Source organism: Myotis nattereri, assembly GCF_964212035.1.
Source record: "Myotis nattereri genome assembly, chromosome: X".
NCBI classification, from domain to species: Eukaryota; Metazoa; Chordata; class Mammalia; order Chiroptera; family Vespertilionidae; genus Myotis; species Myotis nattereri.
In genome coordinates this window covers 20,415,187-20,433,911 of record NC_138078.1, presented here as the reverse complement: position 1 = coordinate 20,433,911, position 18,725 = coordinate 20,415,187, and the positions used below count along the sequence as shown (strand labels likewise).

Sequence of the window (18,725 nt, the reverse complement as noted above, 5' to 3'; positions counted from 1 at the left end):
ACCAGGAGTTTGATTGCTGGCTATGATGTGAACTGACCACCAGGGGGAGGTGCAGAACATGGCAAGCGACCAGCTGTGGCTGCAGGGCACTGAGGGAGCAAGGGAAGGAGGAGGCGGGAGTTGGGGAGGCAGGGAGGCAGGGAACCTGATCGGCCCTGATCGTGCCTACCAGTGCACGAATTTCATGCACTAAGCCTCTAGTTCTTTATAAAAACTTTTCTTATTAAAATTAGCGTGTGGTGTTTGTCTCTGATTGGATCCACACTGATAAAATCAGGAATAAATGTTTTATAGCCAAATAAGCAGAAAAATATAACAAAAGTGGGTCAAGCTCCGGTAGTGGTTTCACAGCAAGAGGCAGAGGTAAATGGGCACTTTGGTCTGATTTCTGGAAGCATCAGGGGGAAGTATAAAGTAGGAACCATGGTGGGAAATGTGGCTGATGGTGGTTCGGATCAGTTGGGCTTTCTTTGTTATCTGAAAGCATCATTTTCCAAATGGCATTTTGACATTTTTATCACCCTTCCCCCTGTGGGTGCACAAGCGCATGCACACGCTCCGCCCTTCCCCCCAACACACACACAAAACAGGTCTCCACTGGTTAGGTATATCACTATTAACATAATCATAGAGAAGTTGTGAATTTCCTGCTTAGAGAGGGCACTTGCCCAATACTTAGCAAGATAATCAATGTGACAGCTCATAGAATACAAATACCAAGCCAAAGGCAAAAACCAAGAAAAGAGGACCTCTAATAGCAGTAGCATCTGAGTATAGCCAGCAGAGTTTAACTCACTAAAGATTAAAAAAGAGGACAGGATGAATAATGTAGAATTTGAGAGAAGAGAAATTATCAAGATGAAAAGGAAGATGTACATTAGAACAAAGAAGGCACATAATCCATTGAATTATCTGTTTCTTACCTTAAAATAAGATCTAACACCTAATGAGCATTTAACTATAGCTGAGTTTACAAATTTTCATTTACCCTCCACTAAAACATCTACTAAGGCTTTTCAGTTCATTGTTCCCTCCATTTCTCACTAACCAACTGCATGCCATCTCCTACCCTCCTTCAAGTATTACCTCCTCAGAGAGGCCTTTTCTAACTGCCTTGTCTGAAATACAAGCTTCCTGTTCTGGTTACTTGATCCAGATTCTACATTAATATTTTTTCATAGGACTTAATGCTATCTGATGTTACACTATGCACCTACTTTTTTTTTTCTTTCTGTTGTACCAACAGAATGTAAGCCCCTTGAGGTCAAGGACTTTGTCCTTCTAACTCACTTTTTTTTAATTGATTTCAGAGGGAAGAGAGAGGAAGAGATAGATAGAAACATCAAAGATGAGAGAGAATGACTGATCAGCTGCCACCTGCATATATTCCTAGTCATGTGCCCTGACCAGGAATTGAACCGTGACCTCTTGGTTCATAGGTCAACGTTCAACCACTGAGCCACACCAGTCGGGCCTAACTCACTTCTTTAGCTCCAGTGCTTGGAACTATGCTGCTAACCAGCTCAACACACATTTAGTAATTGAAAAATGAATGATTGAGTAAGTAAATTAACTTTTTCAACTGAAGAAACTCAATGAAAGCTAATAAGTGGAAGTCCTGGGATTCTCACCCAGCTATGTCTGACTCTAGAATTCATTCTCCCTGCCGTCACAGTACAGTTTCCTGATAAAGTTATTATCAACTTCACAATTATTCTTTAGTTTAATTAAAGTACTAAACTTTTGTCTATGATCCCAAGTAAATGTCTGTATTTGATACCGTCTAGAGCCATGGTTGGCAAACTGCAGCTCTCGAGCCACATGTGGCTCTTTGGCCCCTTGAGTGTGGCTCTTCCACAAAATACCACAAAATACCACATACGGGCATGCACGTACAGTGCTATTGAAACTTCGTGGCCTGTGCGCAGAAGTTGGTATTTTGTGGAAGAGCCACACTCAAGGGGCCAAAGAGCCGCATGTGGCTCGCGAGCCGCAGTTTGCCGAGCCGCAGTTTGCTGACCACTGGAGAGAAAAGGTACTGGAAGTTTGGTGGACATCACCTATGTCTAAGTCATTGCCATCATACCTGTCAATGCTGCAGAGTTGGCACACCACATTAAATAGGATAGCATAACTGTACACAAGCAGAGATGTCAAAGTTATATAATTACATGTGGCATTTATTAACGAAATTTCGTACCTTTGACCCATTACATGAAATTAATCCTTGGTGAGATTTTATTTTAAAAAGTTATAATTCTGGTGATAAGCATTGTCTTGTTTTACCAGTATCTGAATTACAATACAATTCTAGAATCAAATAACAGGTCATCTGCCACAGAGGATATCGCTTCCAGTGAAAAAGGCAGAAACACTTTTAAAGTAGCAGTATCAATAGATAAAGTTACTCAAACTCTCAGAAGATTTGTAAGAGAAAGTAAAATGCTTGAAGTGATAGGCAAAAATATTTAGTCTAAAAAATTCTAAAATGTTAGCAACAAATTAGTTCAAGACACATACTGTCAGCTTTCAGAGGGGATAGGGGTAGGCGGGGCTGGATGAAAGAAGGTATAAAGATTAGCCAAAAACATATATGCGTAACCAATGGACACAGACAACAGTATAGTGATGGCCAGAGGGAGGGGGGAGGGAGGGCTGGGTGGAGGTGGGCAAAGGAGGGGAAAATGGGTCATCTTCTATAGTGTCAGTAATAAAAATAAAATTACAAAAATAAAATGGAGAATTGTGTTGGGAATAGACAGAGATATTAATACATACTTTTGGAATATGCTTACTGAGGAAAGTGTTGAAATAAAACCATAAATATTCTGGAAATTAGAGTTATTCAGTACTTAACTATCAATAAAGAAAAAGGTTTCAAACAGCTCACAGTTACATGCCAAGGAAAAGGCAGGGGTGAAGTGAAGAAATAACAGCACCTTGGATATAAGATACAGTTTATGTTCATTTAATGTGAAAATAGATGTAGGATTATGGCTTAGAAACTTTTACTACCATTAGACTAAATGAATGATGTTCAAAATAAACTATACAATTATTATAACATTGTAATATTTTTTGGGAAAGATGGAAATAATATAAAGAATAATTCAAGATATTTTCAAATGATTTAGATAAATATCTAAATAAATTATGGATACATTGCCTTTTCCAATAATTAAATTAAAACATTTAATTAAATGAAATAAGTGATGACTGATATTTTTCCTTTCGTAACATTTTTTATCATTTGTGCAACTTCTCACTGTGCGTATCACTTTTTTTCCTAAGTCATTTGAAAATAAGTTAAAGCAAAGACAATGACATTTTACCCCTAGATACTTCAGTATTCATGTCCCTATGAATAAAGACATTTTTCTTATATAGAAACACAATATTTTTTTAATCTTGTGGGACAAATCTTAAGATAGCAGAACATATCTTTAAGATCTCAAATCTTGCCCTGGCCAGTGTGGTTCTCTTGGCTGACCATCATACCATGCACCAAAGGGTTGCAGGTTCTATTCCTGGTCAGGGCACATGACTGGGTTGCAGGCTTAATCCCTGATAGGGGGCATGCAGGAGGCAGTGGATCAATGTTTCACCGCCACATTAACCTTTCTCTCTTTTTCTTCCTTCTTCTCTCTCTAAAAAACAATTAAAGACAATAGGGTGGCCTTCAATGGGTTGACTCAGTGGATAGAGCTTTGGTCTGTGGACTACAGGGTCCCGGGTTTGATTCCGGTCAAGGGAAAATACCCAGGTTGCGGGCTCAATCCCTAGTAGGGGGTGTACAGGAAGAGGCTGATCAATGATTCTCTCATCATTGATGTTTCTACCTCTCTCTTCCTCTCTGAAATCAATAAAAAATGCTTTTATAAAAGACTCATATTGGCGTTGAATTTTTATTTTCTTAATGTTTAAAAGTGATATGAGAAATAGCTTAACACTGTGCCTGGAAGCTAGTGGATATTCTCGTCTCCATTCTCATACTGAAAAGGAGCAGGAAAAGCTCCAGTGTTTGGGTAAACATAAGCAAATGCACATTGTACAAGAAAATCTGAACTGTTTTTTGGGGGGTGTTGTTGTTATTCTGGGAAAAATGAATTGATAACACCTTGACACATGGTCTATCTTTTTAAAATGCCACAATTTCTATTTACTTTCAATAATTTTTTCATTCTTGTAATTATTTTGGGTTCTCTAATATACACATTTATTAGCATGTATCATATTAATTAGTACTTGCTTTCATATATTTCATTCATCATTTTAATGCTAGAACTCTGAGAACTAAGATTTACCATATATCTTTGTCTATATATATTATGTATGTATCTATCTACTGACCTATCATCATCCATCTATCTAAATCTATATCCAATTATATATCTATAGTTATTTCCATATCTATTTGCTTTACCATTTTGATGGACTGAATAGATGTTCATTTAAATTGGTATTGAAAATGTGTATCTTGGCTATCAGTACAACCACTCATAACATTTTTATAGGTATTTTCAACCTTACTAATTTTGGAAAAAATTAACTATGCATTTTTCCCTTTTTATAATATTGCAAAGCAATATAATTTTGTTACTCAGAATAATTATATTCCACAGAACTGCACATAGTTGAGAACTCAGTAAATTTTTATTGATTTCTTAAACCTAATGCACTCTGTTTCACATTCATTGGACATACTATTATGGTATTTATTTAGTTCATGTATACTGCCACAAAAACCCTCTCTGTGGACAACAAAATGGATAAGGGTATGAGCCTACAGATAGGTCAAAAAACATTGCCAGCTTCAGGCCTTTTATACCGTTGGACACTTATTGGACACTGGATTAAATATCAACATGATGAGCAACAGATCACAAAGGTGATCTAATTTAATCTCTTTCACATTTCAGAGGCATCTCACAGGGAAAGGCCTGTTGGAGGACAGGACACCTACCCAGCAAATTGATCCTTTAAAGAGAGAGTTACAGTGCTTACGGCACATATTGGCTTTCATTTTGTGTTAGAGCACAGACCAGAACAGAATTTTATTTTTAAAGATTGCAAGTTATAAAAGGTTTTAAAATGTAAGAACAATTCCAAATGGGAGATCGTTACCAGCAATGAACACATAAAATAATAATGTATCATAGTTCAAATCCTGTTTCAGTGTAATTCCACATATGTCATTGACCACCTACTATATGCAACTCACTGTTCTACAACAAAGATTATTGACAGTAGTGTTAACCTCGAGGAGATCATCTTTTAGTAGAAAAAGGCTGGAGAAATTCCAAGAGTAAAAACAGCATTGAAGGAAACACAGAGTAAGAGGTTTGTTCTATTTTAACCCATTTCTGTTTTTGCTTTTACGAATAAACCAATGGAACAGAAATCTGACTGGGGTGATGGATTAATAAAGAGATTGAATATGAATTGTGCCTCAATTCAAAATTTGATAATCAGGAAGATAAAATTCCAAGGCAATTGGGTATTTCAGTTAGAAAGAATAGTAAAAGGTAAGGTTCTAAAATAGTGGAATGGGATGGGGAGAAGAATGTAACCAGATGAAAATAAGAACAGAAAGGTGGGTTTGCAAAACACCATGCCAAGAAACTTGAACTTAGCCCCATAGCCCAGTAGTTTACAATTTTAATATACATCAGAATCATTTGGAGGAGTTGTTAAAAGACAGATTGGTTGGCTCCACCATCAGAGTTTCAGGTTCAGAAAGTGTTGATTGGTACCTAAGAATCTGCATTTCTAAAAAGTTCCCCGGTGATGATTCTGGATGACACTCTTCAGAAGAACTGCTCTTATCAATGCAGACAGGAGGAAATGTCTGTGAAGAAAGTGGTATTATCTGATCTAAATTTTTGAAAGATCATTCTAGTGGCAATATCAAGAATGGATTAGACAGCTGGGAGCAGGGAGACCACTTAGAAAGTTCTTATAATGGTAGAACTGAAGGAAAAAGTAGCAAAGGGTATGAAAAGGAAATATGGGGGGAAATTATAGAGTCAGAACTAACAGGAATGGAGAGAGAGATCAGATGAGAGAGATGAGGAAGGGGGAGTCAAGGATGACTTTGAGGTTTCAAACCAGGATTCCCAAGAGAATCATAACATCATTAATGGAAATATGGAGCAGAAGTGGGGTCCTGGTGGCAGGTGTAACGTTTGGTTGGGGTAGAAAACTCCTTCATCATCTTACAACCCTTCTCCTGCCTTTATTGTAGGTGTTTATACAGCATAACATTGTTGCTTGTGTTGTCTGGTCTGTGCAACAAAAGCACTTCTGTGTGTTTCTTTTTCATTTTATGAGCTCGGCTGGGCATTCAAGTCCTCTAAAATTAGAGAAAAATTCAATGGAAATGAAAATGAAGTGTGTTGTATATTTTAATATGCATTTTATTTCTCAAGAATAATATCACACAGAATAATTGTCTATTTGGTTAAATTCTTGCAGAGATTATGGGGGTATTAAACACAGTTTGTGCATTGCTCTTTCAAGTGAATTTCTGAGAATTAAAAAAAAGTTAGAGCCATTTTTTGGTGATGTTGAGTCTATTTTTACCACTGTAGAAGAGGTCTCATGAAAACACACAATATGCAGTACACATATCAGCTTTACACACAACTATTTTGGCATTCACCTGCATTTTTTTGTACAATCATATCTATTATGATGGTTTACAATTCTTGTCATGGATGTAAAAATAACATTCATTTTATTTGTGCAGAATGCTTTCATTTACGTAGTATTTTCATAAACATTATCAAACTTAAGCAAGAAAAAGTGTGTCAATGAATTCACAAAAAAGTCACAGGGAAGTTTTTGTGTCTTTTCATGTTTAAAGAGTCAAGAACATGAAAACAACAACAACAACAAAACAAACAAACAAAAAAAAACAAACAATAAAAACAAGTATAGAAGGTTTCCTTGGACTTTAAACTCTACTTTCCAGAGATTTTGTTGACATGCTTTCAGTACTCCTTAAATAATCATAGCAAGTAGAAATATATGTTTAGAAAATATTAAGTTACATTGATTCAGACTTCGTTGTTCTCGATTTTGATCTTTCCTGCCTTTGAGAGTGCAGCCTCTAGGTGTGGGGCAAATTTGTGTACATTTGTGAGGGCTGGAACAGTTTGAGAGGATATGCTTCTCTGAAACAATTATGTTGAACAGTTGTTAATATGGACATCTACTAAATTCCAAGAAAATTTAAGTTGTTTTAGTGTTACTTAGCAATTAAAAGATCCTCAAGTACTGGCTTAAGTGAGATAATCTTCATAGCCTATTTATTAATACTGACTAAACTCAAAATTAGATAAATCTTCTGGCCTAACAGATGCTACCAAATGATAACATTTGCTACTTACTTATTGTTATTTCCATAAAACTTTAAATTTTCAGGGAGTGGCATTTTGCGTTTTATACGGTTACTGAGGAACATACAATTTTTCATGATTCATCCAACTCAATATCCTTTCTTTGGCTGCTTTATCAAAAAGCTGTAACTAGGTTCCATTATATACCCTAGACTCTTAGTAGTCACATCATGACCCTTTCTTTTCATATGTATCAAACAGAAAATATCTGAAATTAGGGAAGGAAGGAATGATTTTATAGTATTTAGTGTGAGTCACCTCTGAAAGGAGGCATTCATTGATTCATTCTTTATTTCAACAAATATTTAAGGGCAATTTGCTATAGCTAGGTATTTCTGGGGCTTGAATAAAACATTTGATAACATCTATATATATAAAACCCTAATATGCAAAAAGACCGAACGGTGGAACAACTGAACAACCAAACAACTGGTTGCTATAATGTGTGCTGACCACCAGGGTGCACATGCGGAACATGGTGAGCATTGGCTGCAGCAGGATGGTGGAGCAAGTGAGCGGGGGCACCAGACCAAGGTGGGGTGCCGGTCGTTGTCATCGGGGCGAGCCTCTGGTGGTTACTGAAAATCTTTGCTCCCGTGTGCCACGGTCCCCCCCAGCACTCACACCCGCTGCTGGAGGCCGGTGCTGGTCCTGATCACTTGGTGCCGTCAGTGGGTTCGAGTGGCAGCTGCCAGCCCTGATTGCCCCTCAGGGCTTCCCCACCTCCCCCTGCTCTTAAGGGGCAATCAGGACAGCAGCCGCAGCTTGCACTCACTGCTGGAGCTGGCGCCAATTGCTTCGTACTGTCAGTGAGTGCAAGTGGGGCTGGCACCATCAACCTTTCAAGGTGCACAAATTCGTGCACTGGGCCCCTAGTTACTGCATATGACATTAAGCAGGGTTCCCTTCCTCTGTATTAAACTTACAGCTTACCTTGTTCTCACTGTGTTGTCATGAGCAAGATGGGGCATTTGTCTCAAACCTTATTTTATTCTTTCAATCTGATATTCATAGGTATTTTCAAAGCTAAACAAGGCAGTGTTGTGCGCTCCTTTTAGCAATCATTCATTAAGGTGCTTTAAAAATATTTCTTCTTTTATTACTCTAATTCTCAAAGGCAAGTTCTTGTCTTTGTATTTTTTTCATTTTTTTAAATATGTATATATTTTGACAATATTACAGATCTTTTCTTTTTATTTAACATGAAGGGTCACACTGGTCTATATGGATACCCACTTGGGTGCCTTGCAATTATGAGACATAAATATTTATTGTGAAATGTATAAAGCCTATGCATTATCTTTCTTTATTTCCATTACTGTGCCATGAAATAGCCAACCATATATTCTTTTATTCCATAAGGTAGGAAATACTGAATAATTTAAGAGCTTGGAAGTTTCAGAACTTCATTCAGTGGAGTAGTTCTAGTCCCTGATCTCTATTCTAATATGCTGCCAGTTATTGCAAGTCATAATATCACAATACAGGGCCCACAATGACTATCACTCACTCAGTTGTTTCCTAGAATGGCTTCGGGGTATGAAGTAAACTATACTACATCACCATCCTCATAATGAGATCTTACTGCTGGATAAACAAGCTCCCCGCAGGCCCTACCTGCTGATAGGACCCAATGAACCCAATATTTAACACTTCACAGAGGCTCCTCCCTGCCATTCTTCAATATTTCATGCATCACTTTCAAAAGAAAAATTGATGCAAAGAAGTAGAAAATTGAGCTACTGACTCCTGGGTCCTGTGCTATAACCTGGCTTAGTAACAAAACTCAATTCAACTTCTGGGTTCGGTGAGATAACAGAAGTTTCAAAGTTCCCAAGAATATTGTGGAAATCTGAGGGCCTTGGTTCTGTGGTGGTGTGTGGCTGTCAGGTGTCAGCGAACTTGTGTTGGCTCTCAAAATCCCCACGTAGCTGCTGCCACCTTCTACTGCCCTCACCATGTTCCTCACCTGGTCTGAGTACGACAGGGGTGTGAATACTTTTTCCCCGGGAAGGAAGATTCCTTTAAGTGGAATATGCCATTGAGGCTATCAAACTTGGTTCTACAGTCATTGGGATCCAGACATGGGGGTGTGCCTAGCTGTGGAGAAGAGAATTACCTCCCCACTCATGGAGCCAGGCAGCATTGAGAAAATTGTAGAGATTGATACTCACATAGATTGTGTCATGAGTGGGCTAATTGCTGATGCTTAGACTTTAATTGATAAAGCCAGAGTGGAGACGCAGAACCATTGGGTCACCTATAATGAGCCAATGATGGTGGAGAGTGTGACCCAGGCTGTGTCCAATCTGGCTCTACAGTCTGGAAAGGAAGATGCAAATCCAGGTGCCATGGTTCTTCCCTTTGGAGTAGCACTGTGATTTTGAGGAGCTGATGAGAAAGGTCCTGAGCTGTTTCACATGGACCCATCTGGGACCTTTGTACAGTGTGATGCTCAATTGGCTCTGCTTCAGAGGGTGCCCAGAACTCCTTGCAAGAAGTTTACCACTAGTCGATGACTCTGAAAGAAGCCATCAAATCCTCACTCATTATCCTCAAACAAGCAATGGAGGAGAAATTGAATGCAACTAACATAGAGCCAGCCACTGTGCAGCTGGCCAGAATTTCTGCACGTTCACAAAGGAAGCACTTGAGGAGGTCATCAAGGACATTTAAGGAAGTGTGGTCCTCAGAGATTCTCTGGGACAATTTCAATTTTCCTGGTAGCCTTTAACTTTTATGTCCAACTTCTAGTCCTTAGAAAATCTGCAGCGTATGTGCTTTGATGATGTCTGTACATAAAAGCAGTTCCGAAATAAAGAAAAATAAAAAAATAAAAGATTGTGGAAATCTAAATTCTTATTCTATCTGACCAATTTACACATGGCCTTTGGTGAAACCAGTCTGCCCAAAGAAATGACTGAAACAAAATCAGTGCTTGTTCATTTGCTTGAAATATTCATTAAAAATATTGCTGAAACCGGTTTGGCTCAGTGGATAGAGCGTCGGCCTGCGGACTGAGGGGTCCCAGGTTCGATTCCGGTCAAGGGCATGTACCTGGGCTACAGGCACATCCCCAGTGGGAGATGTGCAGGAGGCAGCTGATCGATGTTTCTCTCCCATCGATGTTTCTAACTCTCTATCTCTCTCCCTTCCTCTCTGTAAAATATCAATAAAATATATTTTTAAAAAAATTGAGTCAGTCAGAGAAAGGTAAGTATCACATGATCTCACTCATATGGAGAATCTAATAAACAACATAAACTGATGAACAAAAATATATCCAGAAACATAGAAGCATCAAACAGACTGTTGAACCTCAGAGGGAAGGCAGGGGATGGTGGCTGGGTGGGAAGAACTTGTATGCATATATGCATAGCCCATGGACACAGACAATAGGGTGGTGGGCAGGGACTTGCTGGAAGAGATCAATGGGGGATAAAGAGGGAAATATGTAATACTTTCAACAATAAAGATTAAAAAAAAAACATTTAGTGATGTAAAAAATGAAAACTTTTAGCAACAAAATCAATTTGATCTCCATATAAACTAGCTTGTACATTCTCCAAAAGGAGATAAAATATACATATTCAAAACTTAATTCCCTACTACAGATTCTCTTTGTGGCTATAATGAATTCAGTAAAATGACTATTATAACATGAATGCCTAGATATTTGTGACCTGATTATACTATATATACAAATTATTTTCTCTGATATATAAGTATAATTTATACCCCATTCCACTTCTATATTGTGGAAAGTGCTTAATAAAGCTGTTCTTCCTTCAGGGTTCTACTTTGCTAGTTCATTATTATAAAATATAATAAAAAGTGCCAAGTTAAGTAACAAAATAAAAATATCAACAACCCAAAATAAATTTAACACACTTTGGGGTCAATCCAACCTTATTTATAATTTGTATATCTAACATTAATAGATAAGTCACATATCTGAAAAAAAGATTGCATTGCAGTTAATTTCTAATTGAAGACCTTTGATTTACAAACACATTAATTCATGATTATTTAAACTTCTCTAGATAATTTAAAATTTTACAGCTAAGACTCCATTAAATATACTTTTAACAAAAGGTATAGATAATAGAGAAAAACAATGAAACCAAAAGCTGGTTCTTTGAAAGGATCAATAAAATCGATAATGCTTTAACAAGGCTAACCGAGAAACAGAATTTGATGAAAATGACAGTGTAATGATTGTCTAAACTAGTTTATATTTTATAAATAGGTACATGTTCAATAATTGAGGATCTAGCTTCTGAGAACAGTACATTTTGTCAATGCTTAGGTCAATGTTATATGATATAATTACATCTATTTTTAAAATTATAAATCTATATAAAATAAATATTATATTCACACACTTTTAGGGGTCTATTACTGAGTATCTACTGGAACCAAAACAAAAGAAAACAAGATATCCTAAGTCTTTCCTTGTGTTTTCCCCATGTCCACTTCTATGAATGCTCACTTAGAGAAGAAACTACAACATACTTTATTCTACATCACAGATGGCTTCACAACTGTCATAGAAGAACAGCCTCATCAATCTTCTCCCAATTTTTGAGTTCCCCAATGTTTCACTACTGGAAAAGTGTGTCAGTCACAAAAAATGCAGGTATACAAAAATACGAACACATATTCCAGAGACTGTGGGGAGAATATGCCCTCCCTGCCCCCCAAATTCATAAAAGGAGAAAATTCTGATTCTTACCTCTATAAAAATCATAATAAGCTTAGGGGGAAATTCATATAATACATTTTCGAATATACTATAATTTGGGGGCAATTTGAGTTGAAAATGACAGCATAAAACAGAATAATCCTATATAATAAAGAGGCAATATGCAAATTAACCCTCACACCCTCACAAGATGGCTGCCTACCACCAGCTCAGCAGGGGGGTTAGTGAGGGTGACCAAATGACTAGCAGGCTGCGTGGAGTGACTAGGCCGGTGGGGGGGCAGTTGGGGGTGATTAGGCCGGCACTCAGAAGCAGTGAGGGACGATCAGGCCGGCAGGGGTCAGTTAGGGGTGACAAGGCAGGCAGGCAGGTGCACTATTAGGAGCCTGTGGTGCACGATTTTGAGAGGGATCAGGCCTAAACTGGCAGTTGGACATCCCCCTAGGGGTCTTGGATTGGAGAAGGTACAGGCTGGGCTGATGGGACCCCCCCTCCCGTGCACAAATTTAATGCACTGGGCCTCTAGTATACTATAAGCCCTAAAATACCATGAGCAAAGAATGAAAAGGAAACTTTATTATTTTCATGAATATATATAAAGAAAGGCGTTATAAAGTATATGTATACATGTGTCTAAAGTAAACTTAACCTATATGTAAGTAATTAATTTAAAACATTTTAGAGAACCTGAACAGCATTATTTCCTACTTCCTAATTAGGAGGTAAGACTATATCAGAGCAGTATTAATTTGGACATCCAGCCTAATAGTGATGGTTGGATGGGATAAGGAGACTTAATGCCTTCTTACTTCATCTAAAAACCCAAACGACTTATCCCAGTAATCTAAGTCTATGATTTGACTAGGGCAGTGGTTGGCAAACTGCGGCTCGCGAGCCACATGCGGCTCTTTGGCCCCTTGAGTGTGGTTCTTCCACAAAATACCAACTTCTGCTTATGGGCCATGAAGTTTCAATCGCACTGTACGTGCACGCACACACGTGGTATTTTGTGCTATTTTGTGGAAGAGCCACACTCAAGGGGCCAAAGAGCTGCATGTGGCTCACGAGCTGCAGTTTGCTGACCACGGTCCTGGGGGGTGGGAGTGGCTGGGGATAGGATACATGGGAGAAAAAGAAGACATATATAATAATAAAAGCATAATATGCTAATTAGACAAGACATCCTTCCAGATGATCTTCTGGACTAAGAGGTCAATGAAGGGGAAAAAGGGGTATATGTAATACTTTCAACAATAAAGATTTAAGAAAATCAAGGAGCCTTAATTCTTAATTTAATGGCTATGTCCTAGAACAGTGATGGTGAACCTATGACATGCGTGTCAGAGGTGACACACGAACTCATTTTTTTGGTTGATTTTTATTTGTTAAATGGCATTTAAATATATAAAATAAATATCAAAAATATAAGTCTTTGTTTTACTATGGTTGCAAATATAAAAAAAAATTTCTATATGTGACACCCACCAGAGTTAAGTTAGGGTTTTTCAAAATGCTGACATGCCGAGCTCAAGAGGTTCGCCATCACTGTCCTAGAATGTAGCAAAAGAATGAATGATTAAATATTGTACAGTATATAAACCTGGTCACCTTTCTACACAGTTTTCTTACCTCCACTCTGGTCAATTAGGTAATTAGGTTAGGATGCGGTTCACTCACCCTTATCTATGCCACTAAAGTCTGCTCAATTAGAGCTTTATTCTCAGTTAGCTCTTGAAACTTTCTGTCAGTTTTAACCATTTGCTCTTTTTTTTTATCAATTTTTTTTAATATATTTTATTGATTTTTCACAGAGAGGAAGGGAGAGAGAAAGAGAGAGTTAGAAACATCGATGAGAGAGAAACATCGATCAGCTGCCTCCTGCACATCCCCCACTGGGGATGTGCCCGCAACCCAGGTACATGCCCTTGACCGGAATCGAACCTGGGACCTTTCAGTCCGCAGGCCGACGCTCTATCCACTGAGCCAAACCGGTTTCGGCAACCATTTGCTCTTTATCTCTGTTTCCCCTAACATATAATAAAATAAATTGCCCCCATAAGTTAAATCCCAATTAAAATGAGTTGGGACAAAGAAGTGGAAAATAACAAAAGTCATTGTAATAATCACAAGTGAAACTTGTGGGCTGCATGGGTGCAATAAGTGAAGGGGATGTCATGTACAGCACAGGGAATACAGTCAACAATATTGTAATAGCTTTGTATGCTGACTCACTTTATTGTGACGATCATTTTGTAACGTATATAAATGTTGAATCACTATGTTGTACACCTGAAACTAATATAACACTGCATGTCAACCATATTTGCATAAAAAATGCGTGCTCTTAACTCCCAGTGTGTGACTCCTTGTCATGGAAAACAGACCACTATACAATATCTTCTTCTCCCTTTATTTCTGTTTTTGTATGATGTGAACTATGATGATACCCTTTTAACTTAACATCTCTGTTTCAGTTTTTGCTATTATCTGTGTTGCTGTTTCCATGGATCCAATAAGAAAACAAATTCTCCAAATGGAATATCCCATAATCAGCATGGCAAGGGTTAATTTAAAAAAAAATCTTAGCAATATAGTGACATTAAACTTCAATTACAACTTAATAGAACATGCATTTCAACTCATCATTTATTAATCAATATTTTACTAGATCTCCTCATTAGAATTCCTGTAAGGAGAAATGCAACATGCAAAATGATCCATGATGACATGTATAGGTTATAGTTTATAAGAAGCCATGACCTCAATTTACTGTTTATTTCCCACAGTAACACAGGCAATGTTAACCATTTGACTATATTTTGATATATAAATCATATGAGAATTTCCACTAGTAACATAATCCTGAAATCTGATTTCCTAATTATAAGTTTACCTAGAATCAATTACATTTAAAATCATGATTAATCATATATCATTTTTTAAATTTCTGGAATATAGATTACTTTAACTTAGCCAAACAGTGGCTAAAAGGAATATAACATTTATTTTATAGTATGGCAAATATTTTATACCGTTTCTGCCTTACATTTGACTATGAAGTCAGGTTATGAAAAAATCATAATGTAGCCTTTTATTAAAAAAAATTGACTTTCACTCCAAATTAAAATGTACTGATTACTCAGTATAAAAACAGTAGAAATAATTTTTAAATGAGTTCAGAGAGTAGGGTATCTTTTGTAAAATGAAACTTCAAACAGAATTCACTATTGCAAGGTAGATTTGAGCTGTACTTTTTGTTAAAAACAGAAAAGGCTTTTGCCATAAATTCCTTGAAGAGCTGCCAAATTAGGGTCATAGAAGTCTGAGCCTAGAGCTGATAACAAAAGAAATCCAATTTGAGTCTGCCAAAGAGAAGCTGAAGCCTAATGTGTGTAAATGTTTTGTGGTGGGTGGTGGTGGAGGGAAGAAGCGAATTATTTGATATTTACCAACACTATATTGCCTGTCGTGTTATGACATGAAATAACTCTTTAGATTGCATACCTGCATTTATGAAGTCCCACAGAAGAACTTAAAAGATCACATTTGTGCCGTGACCAACCAGCAGACTGAGTTTAGTACAAATATGCCATTTCAAAAGCTGACATTCACTTCTGCTATATCTTATAATAGCAAGGAAACCCAAAGAGCACCTCTGGAATTGTGCCCACATGTGTTTGTGTTTATTATTCTTCTTAATATAGCTCATAAATGATAACAACTTGTCTGTGAGGGAATGTCATTACAATTAGAGCCCTTGATTGGAAACAGGGTACATAGATTTAGGGACAACTTAATTTCTACAGAGAAATAACTTTGGCTTTGTTATATTCGATTACTTAAGCTGATAGTGACCCCTGGTTTATAAAAATCAAATATTAGGGGGCCAGCATGGACCCCAGCCTGAGATAGGTAAACAGTATTGTGTAAAGTGAGTTAAAACTTCAAAGATATTATAGGATTTAAACTAAAGCAAAACACAGAGAAAATGAAGGTACCATAGTCTTAACTGTTGGGGTAAAGTTTTAACCTTCTCTTCTTTTTCAATTGAAAAGTAGCCCAAGCTGTCCTTCTTTACCTAATAGCATTCACTGTTACCCACTAATTTAAAAAAAAAGGCACAAAGAAAATTCTTCTTAGGATTATTGTATGCAGGTTTTCTGTCACTTGCTGTAAGTCATGTGTAAATATTACAAAAAAGAGAATAGTTTCCTCTAAATTTGCTCTTCTACATAAAGTACTATCACTGAAAAGTGACATGGGACACAAGAACTATTCCAAAATTGACCCTTAAATTATTGGGGAAAACTCCAGTTCAAGGACTGAATTTAAATGCTGGGCATAATAAAGGCTTTCACACATGCTGTCAAAGGAATTTCTGTTCTATTAAAACAAATGATGGATACATTGCTTTCTGGAAATATTTCTCTCCTTCTCCGTCACCGTGAAGCATACTGCTCTCAAAATAAATTCCCTTGGGATTAATTTTCCTTATAAAAAGTATAGCCAGAGAAGTTCTAATAACATAGTATCATAAAATAAACCACGAAGCTCTCTGCAAAGGAACAGTAAGTCAGCATTCTAGCAGGGAAAACTTTGGCAGCAAAAATGTATCCCCTAAGGAAATGTGTGAGAAATTTTGATGGGATTAAAACATGTTGCATGATATATGGTATATATTTTTAACACACAGAATGGGAGAAATAGATCGGAAGAAGCATCTAAGCATTAATCCCCTAACTTCCGCTCTGGTCCCATCCCTGAAGGATTTATCTCTTTCAGTTTGTCCTGGTAATGTAAACATGAAAGGATCCTAGCTTCCGGAATTCAACTTTAGAAAGGGAGATAAAATGTCACTATTATTTATCTGCATCGTGTAAGATGCTGCTTTTGTACAGAAGAGAGAGATGTAAGTAGATAACTGCAGCCATCTCAATGTACCGACTGTCAAACTGAAATAGGTTTCACTAATATTTCTTACCTGGGCTAATATCTTTCTGGGCAATCAAATGATGTAGCACATCAGGACACACTTTGCAAAAAAAAAAAATACTTTTGAATACATTGGTGCTAACAGAACTAGACAAATTGCAAAAACTTCCAGAAACATGCCATGTTTGCTCTTCTAAAAGGAAAGAAAATAAAAAAGCAAATAAATATTTTGATCTCTGTATTTTCCAAGTATTTCTGTAGGCTGTTCAGATTTTATTTTGCAATTAGTACTATTGCAATTAGTACTCCTAGTTGCAAAACTGTAACTCTGCCTCTTCAGAATTTATTACCCTCAATTAATAACTTATACTATGGGGAGGACATAAGAAAACAGGACAGTTTTCCAATATTTATTATTATGAGGCCAATGTGCACCATATGTAAACATACAGCAGATTCATATTACATATGTGAACATGAACTCACTCCATGTAAAATGGGAATTTAAAACATACCCATTGCATAGGGTTGCTTTCAGGATTAAATAACTTAAGCCAGGTACATATGTAGCAAAATATCTAGCATAAGTCCCAAATAAATGTTAACTATCATCACCACTGTCATAAGGCCACCATCACCACTGCCACCATTTTCATCTACAAAACCAAGACCTTGTGGAGCTGAGCTCAATGCAAAAGAGGCTACTCCTGGATAAATGGCCTAGTGTTCAGCCTGCTGAAGTATGGGTGAGCAAGCTATCAGACTACTTATCATAGTGCTGCAAGGTTGGCATTATCTTCATTCTACAGATGGAAAAATCTGAGGCTTAAAAATGAAAGGGTTGGCTGGAATTTACTGAAATCAGCAATGAAGGAACCTTCCTTACTGAGAGGTCCATAGAATGCTGTGTGTTGCTTTTTGTTTTTGTTTTTAAAAATATATTCACTACTTGGAAGCTCAAAATAATACTTAGAAAAACAGTCAAAACCAAACTGCTGTCCCTTTTAGTTGACCTATTTGCATCATTTTGGCCTTTAATATTAGGCACTTTTAATGTAAGCAGCCAGAAATCATCAGTGAAAAGAAAATTCATTAGTTAAGCAAACAATATATTTTTAAAGAAAGAGTATGCTACTCTGTAAATTAAAATTTAGGAAGCTTTTAAAGAAGAGTTAAGATATCATAAAAATAATTAAAATATTCAAGACATTATATTGGGTTGATGTGAGAGTCATATAAGACTTCAAAGGGTAATAGGGGAATATAGAATTGTCCTACAAACTAAGAAAACTGGAACTAAATGTTTTAGAAAAACAAACATTATGAGACACACACACACACACACACACATGCATCTTATTTAAAACTCAAGAGGTGAAGTTCATTACTTAAGAAAATCAGTATTCTAACATTAAAAAATCTCAAAAAGTGTTTAAGCCTAATGACATAATCTCCCAGGGCATTAGGTGCTTGTCTGTAAAAAATTAAAAAAAAAAAAAACCAAAAAAATCCCTGAGATTCATTTTCAGAAATTAAATTAAAGATAAAACAGAAAATTATAATACTTTTATTATTCTCCCTATGGGGGATTAAAAATGAAAAGCAGTCAAGTCAGACACTTATCAACGGGTGCACTTTTATTTTTAAGAACAATGCCTAGTTTCAAGCTTTTTTCTCAGACATGAGAT

The 18,725-nt window shown here is 36.9% G+C and overlaps 1 protein-coding gene and 1 pseudogene across 2 annotated transcripts in view; one reads left to right on the top strand and one right to left on the bottom strand.

Annotated features, from left to right (window-relative positions):
• The window catches only part of IL1RAPL1 (interleukin 1 receptor accessory protein like 1), a gene marked incomplete at its 3' end in the record, with an annotated part of 1,430,596 nt that overhangs the window by 741,262 nt on the left and 670,609 nt on the right, over window positions 1-18,725 (bottom strand). The window lies entirely within an intron of this gene.
• Window positions 9,359-10,076, top strand: LOC308536091 (proteasome subunit alpha type-5-like; annotated as a pseudogene). The gene has a single exon. The product of its transcript is annotated as a proteasome subunit alpha type-5-like (transcript).